Source organism: Melitaea cinxia, chromosome 14 (assembly GCF_905220565.1).
Source record: "Melitaea cinxia chromosome 14, ilMelCinx1.1, whole genome shotgun sequence".
Lineage (NCBI taxonomy): Eukaryota > Metazoa > Arthropoda > Insecta > Lepidoptera > Nymphalidae > Melitaea > Melitaea cinxia.
Window position 1 is genome coordinate 9821418 of NC_059407.1, and position 6424 is coordinate 9827841.

The following is a 6424-nucleotide window of genomic DNA, read 5'->3' on the forward strand; positions in this document are numbered from 1 at the left end:
TTTCCTAAAAGTGATTTGACATTTTTTTTAAATCAATTTTACAATAGAAACATTAGTTTTTAACTGTATACTGAATTTGGGCGAGTTTCATGTCTTCTGATGAACGAATTATTACTTTGGTGTATTCTTCAATAACAGATTTTAATTCATTGTAAACCTGAAAGAAGACAATAATATTAAAAAAATTACGACATCCAAGAATTCACTAAATATTATGTGTCAGGGCAAAAGTCACAAGAATCCTACAAAAAATTATAGTCATGGTGGGGCTGTTTGTTCTTTTTGTGGACCTTCGAATTTGAGGAATTTATTTACTTAAAAGATTTATAAACAGAGTTAATGAATAATCATCTACATAATATGTTAAGACGTAGGTAACCCTAACTTAAGTTTTAAACCAAAGAGTAAGTAGCCCTTTAAGAAAAGTTAATTGTTTTAAAAGTAAATATTAAGCCCTGATAAGATGTTATGTTAATATTTATTATTAAATTAATTTTTTTATTTATTATTTAATACTGCATATTATAAAATAGTCTTCCGACCGTCTGTTTGTTTCTTCGCGATAAACTCGAAAAATACTGTACTGATTTTCATGCGGTAACCACTAATAGATACAGTAATTACAGGAACTTGTTTGATGCGAATTCGCGACAACTTTGATGTCAAATCGTCAACAGTATCATAACATACTAGTAATTAGACGTCACTCGTGTGAAACCGGGACGTGTAGCTGACGTTATTTTAAGTTTTAGAATTTAGAGTAACAAATATTGATATTGGACGGTTATGATGTTGAAGTCATAATTTTATTTATACAAAATATTATACATATTTACAATTCACAACTTAAGAACTAAATATTTACAGATAGTTTTGGTATAAATTGTATAGTTTTGTTGAAATTCACTAAAAATATTATTGAGGAAGGGCACAGTAGGAAATATCACGCTTACAATCTGGAGCGAAGCGACTGGGGAAGAACTTCAAATTTACAAGATCACAGCAAAATAATACTACTCTCAAGTATTGTCGTGTTCCTGTGGTGAGTAAGGTAGTTCGAGCTTCTGGGGCAGGTTAGGGATGGGGTCGGCAACGCGTTTGTTATGCTATTGATTGTATCAATAAGCTACGGTAACCGTTTATCGTAGTGGGCCGTGCGTTTGTTTGTCACCTTTGAAGTAAAAAAATGTGTACTCGCACCTCTCTCTTTTTCCGTTCCGTCGGGCGAGCCGATCAAACTTTTCGTAACGCTCTCGTCACGAATTCATCAGCTAACGGGGAGTAAGTCAAGCGCACGTCAAGTAGTTTAGGTTACAGTATGAGAGCGGGCAGACCTGGCGCGCGTGCGGGTGGTGCTCGAGGCGCTCGAGCTCCAGCAGCAGCAGGTCGGCGAGCGCCAGCGGCGCGGCGCGCGGCGCGGGCGCGGGCGGGCGGGCGGCGCGCGCGGCGCGGCGCAGCGCCTCGCAGCACAGCTCGCCCGCCTCCAGCGCGCGCACGTCAAGTAGTTTAGGTTACAGTATGAGAGCGGGCAGACCTGGCGCGCGTGCGGGTGGTGCTCGAGGCGCTCGAGCTCCAGCAGCAGCAGGTCGGCGAGCGCCAGCGGCGCGGCGCGCGGCGCGGGCGCGGGCGGGCGGGCGGCGCGCGCGGCGCGGCGCAGCGCCTCGCAGCACAGCTCGCCCGCCTCCAGCGCGCGCACGTCAAGTAGTTTAGGTTACAGTATGAGAGCGGGCAGACCTGGCGCGCGTGCGGGTGGTGCTCGAGGCGCTCGAGCTCCAGCAGCAGCAGGTCGGCGAGCGCCAGCGGCGCGGCGCGCGGCGCGGGCGCGGGCGGGCGGGCGGCGCGCGCGGCGCGGCGCAGCGCCTCGCAGCACAGCTCGCCCGCCTCCAGCGCGCGCACGTCAAGTAGTTTAGGTTACAGTATGAGAGCGGGCAGACCTGGCGCGCGTGCGGGTGGTGCTCGAGGCGCTCGAGCTCCAGCAGCAGCAGGTCGGCGAGCGCCAGCGGCGCGGCGCGCGGCGCGGGCGCGGGCGGGCGGGCGGCGCGCGCGGCGCGGCGCAGCGCCTCGCAGCACAGCTCGCCCGCCTCCAGCGCGCGCACGTCAAGTAGTTTAGGTTACAGTATGAGAGCGGGCAGACCTGGCGCGCGTGCGGGTGGTGCTCGAGGCGCTCGAGCTCCAGCAGCAGCAGGTCGGCGAGCGCCAGCGGCGCGGCGCGCGGCGCGGGCGCGGGCGGGCGGGCGGCGCGCGCGGCGCGGCGCAGCGCCTCGCAGCACAGCTCGCCCGCCTCCAGCGCGCGCACGTCAAGTAGTTTAGGTTACAGTATGAGAGCGGGCAGACCTGGCGCGCGTGCGGGTGGTGCTCGAGGCGCTCGAGCTCCAGCAGCAGCAGGTCGGCGAGCGCCAGCGGCGCGGCGCGCGGCGCGGGCGCGGGCGGGCGGGCGGCGCGCGCGGCGCGGCGCAGCGCCTCGCAGCACAGCTCGCCCGCCTCCAGCGCGCGCACGTCAAGTAGTTTAGGTTACAGTATGAGAGCGGGCAGACCTGGCGCGCGTGCGGGTGGTGCTCGAGGCGCTCGAGCTCCAGCAGCAGCAGGTCGGCGAGCGCCAGCGGCGCGGCGCGCGGCGCGGGCGCGGGCGGGCGGGCGGCGCGCGCGGCGCGGCGCAGCGCCTCGCAGCACAGCTCGCCCGCCTCCAGCGCGCGCACGTCAAGTAGTTTAGGTTACAGTATGAGAGCGGGCAGACCTGGCGCGCGTGCGGGTGGTGCTCGAGGCGCTCGAGCTCCAGCAGCAGCAGGTCGGCGAGCGCCAGCGGCGCGGCGCGCGGCGCGGGCGCGGGCGGGCGGGCGGCGCGCGCGGCGCGGCGCAGCGCCTCGCAGCACAGCTCGCCCGCCTCCAGCGCGCGCACGTCAAGTAGTTTAGGTTACAGTATGAGAGCGGGCAGACCTGGCGCGCGTGCGGGTGGTGCTCGAGGCGCTCGAGCTCCAGCAGCAGCAGGTCGGCGAGCGCCAGCGGCGCGGCGCGCGGCGCGGGCGCGGGCGGGCGGGCGGCGCGCGCGGCGCGGCGCAGCGCCTCGCAGCACAGCTCGCCCGCCTCCAGCGCGCGCACGTCAAGTAGTTTAGGTTACAGTATGAGAGCGGGCAGACCTGGCGCGCGTGCGGGTGGTGCTCGAGGCGCTCGAGCTCCAGCAGCAGCAGGTCGGCGAGCGCCAGCGGCGCGGCGCGCGGCGCGGGCGCGGGCGGGCGGGCGGCGCGCGCGGCGCGGCGCAGCGCCTCGCAGCACAGCTCGCCCGCCTCCAGCGCGCGCACGTCAAGTAGTTTAGGTTACAGTATGAGAGCGGGCAGACCTGGCGCGCGTGCGGGTGGTGCTCGAGGCGCTCGAGCTCCAGCAGCAGCAGGTCGGCGAGCGCCAGCGGCGCGGCGCGCGGCGCGGGCGCGGGCGGGCGGGCGGCGCGCGCGGCGCGGCGCAGCGCCTCGCAGCACAGCTCGCCCGCCTCCAGCGCGCGCACGTCAAGTAGTTTAGGTTACAGTATGAGAGCGGGCAGACCTGGCGCGCGTGCGGGTGGTGCTCGAGGCGCTCGAGCTCCAGCAGCAGCAGGTCGGCGAGCGCCAGCGGCGCGGCGCGCGGCGCGGGCGCGGGCGGGCGGGCGGCGCGCGCGGCGCGGCGCAGCGCCTCGCAGCACAGCTCGCCCGCCTCCAGCGCGCGCACGTCAAGTAGTTTAGGTTACAGTATGAGAGCGGGCAGACCTGGCGCGCGTGCGGGTGGTGCTCGAGGCGCTCGAGCTCCAGCAGCAGCAGGTCGGCGAGCGCCAGCGGCGCGGCGCGCGGCGCGGGCGCGGGCGGGCGGGCGGCGCGCGCGGCGCGGCGCAGCGCCTCGCAGCACAGCTCGCCCGCCTCCAGCGCGCGCACGTCAAGTAGTTTAGGTTACAGTATGAGAGCGGGCAGACCTGGCGCGCGTGCGGGTGGTGCTCGAGGCGCTCGAGCTCCAGCAGCAGCAGGTCGGCGAGCGCCAGCGGCGCGGCGCGCGGCGCGGGCGCGGGCGGGCGGGCGGCGCGCGCGGCGCGGCGCAGCGCCTCGCAGCACAGCTCGCCCGCCTCCAGCGCGCGCACGTCAAGTAGTTTAGGTTACAGTATGAGAGCGGGCAGACCTGGCGCGCGTGCGGGTGGTGCTCGAGGCGCTCGAGCTCCAGCAGCAGCAGGTCGGCGAGCGCCAGCGGCGCGGCGCGCGGCGCGGGCGCGGGCGGGCGGGCGGCGCGCGCGGCGCGGCGCAGCGCCTCGCAGCACAGCTCGCCCGCCTCCAGCGCGCGCACGTCAAGTAGTTTAGGTTACAGTATGAGAGCGGGCAGACCTGGCGCGCGTGCGGGTGGTGCTCGAGGCGCTCGAGCTCCAGCAGCAGCAGGTCGGCGAGCGCCAGCGGCGCGGCGCGCGGCGCGGGCGCGGGCGGGCGGGCGGCGCGCGCGGCGCGGCGCAGCGCCTCGCAGCACAGCTCGCCCGCCTCCAGCGCGCGCCCGCCGCGCAGCAGCGCGCGCACGCACGTCGCCGCGCACGCCTCCTGCGCGCACACCCTAACGTCAGCTACCGACGTTTTCTCCAAGTTTTAACAGACTTAAAAAAAGGAGGCGGTTTGACGACTTCAATAAAAAAATCATTATTCCTCATTCATCATTTCAGCCCGTTGCAGTCCACTGCCGGACACAGGCCTCCACAAGTTCGCGCCAAATGGTGTGCCCGTTGGCTGCTGCCCGTCTTCGGTCTGTGTATTTCGAAGCCAGCAGTTGGATGGTTATCCCGCCATCGGTCGGCTTTATAAGTTCTAAGGTGGTAGTGGAACTGTGTTATCCCTTAATCGCCTCTTACGACACCCAACAAAAAAAAAATACAAATATTTAATCGTTCTCGTCCGTCTAAAAAACTATTTAACTCTTTATATCATATCTCGATGTATACTTACCATAAATCGTTGTAGGAACCAACGAGGGAAAAATTGACCAGTGCTGATGGCTCGTTTGGTTACTGCCAATAGGGTCTCCACGTCTGCCTCTTTTAACATTGAATACAATGCATCAAAATCTATATTTTCATTTCCTGAAACAAACGTTAAACTTTAATATGAATATCTTTTAAAAAAAATTATTAGTATATTTAAAATTTTGTATTAAAAAAGTAGTCTACTGAACCTTTGATATGCATTGAATATACATTTATAATGTGTCAATAAAATGTTTCCTAAGTATTAAACTTACGAAGTAATGCTTGTTGCACAGGATCTAAAGATTCTGGAACCTCTTCACGTAATTCAGCAGCTAAATCTTCGGGTCCAATCACCTGGCATAGTAATAGGTAATAATTATGATTAGAAATTTTAATTATTAAATGATACTTCGCGTTACCCATTCCTTATCAAAATCAAAAAAAACAAAACTTTGTTCAAATGCCCTATGAGCACTTTCGAAACCTCATTTTACAAATTAAAACTTTAAAAATAAATTATTATTTTTGTAAAAGTAAAGCTACCACCGATTCGGAATGTAGATTCTGCAGAGAAGAATCGGCAAGAAACTCCGCAGTTACTCTTTTGAAAAATAATACATAAACTGTATTTTAGTACAAAATTAGTAACATGTTGCATATAATCGTATTTGCTCACAAACGAAAAAAAAAACGACTTTAATTACATCGACAAGTAATACAACGTAGATCGACGAAAAAATAGTCAAGTAACTACACGTTATTAAAGATTACTCAAAAAGTAGTTATCAGATCTCGATAAAATTTATAAGTGACCACATGATAAACATCAGCTTTCGATTAAATTAAAAATTATCAAAATCGGTACACCCAGTAAAAAGTAATGCGGATTTTCGAGTTTCCCTCGATTTCTCTGGGATTCCATTATCAGATCCTGATTTTCTTATCATGGTACCAAACTAGTAATATCCTCTTTCCAACAAAAAAAGAATTATCAAAATCGGTACATCCAGTAAAAAGTTATGCGGTATAATACAAAGTAGGTCGACGAAAAAAGCGTCAAGTAAAAACGCATTATTAGATATAACTCGGAAAGTAGTTGTTAGATCTCAAATAAATTTAAATGGGACCACATGAAACACGCCACCTTTCGGTTAAAAAAAATTGTCGAAATCGGTCCACCTAGTCAAAAGTTCTGAAGTAACATATATACATATATAAAAAGGCTGTATGGTCTTAGACCTTTGCCTTTACAGTTATTTAAACAAAAACAATGAATTTATGCTTACGTTGCTTTGGAGCGAAACGATAAGTGGTGCGCCATTTTTTTAAAAGCATCTATATCAGTCATTAAACATCAGTTGTATCGTTTGTTAAAAAACCGTGTGAAAACAATAACTTAACGTTTGAAATGTTAATATCAAGTGCGAAATGTGAATATAACATGTGAAAGCTACGGAATTAAGCATG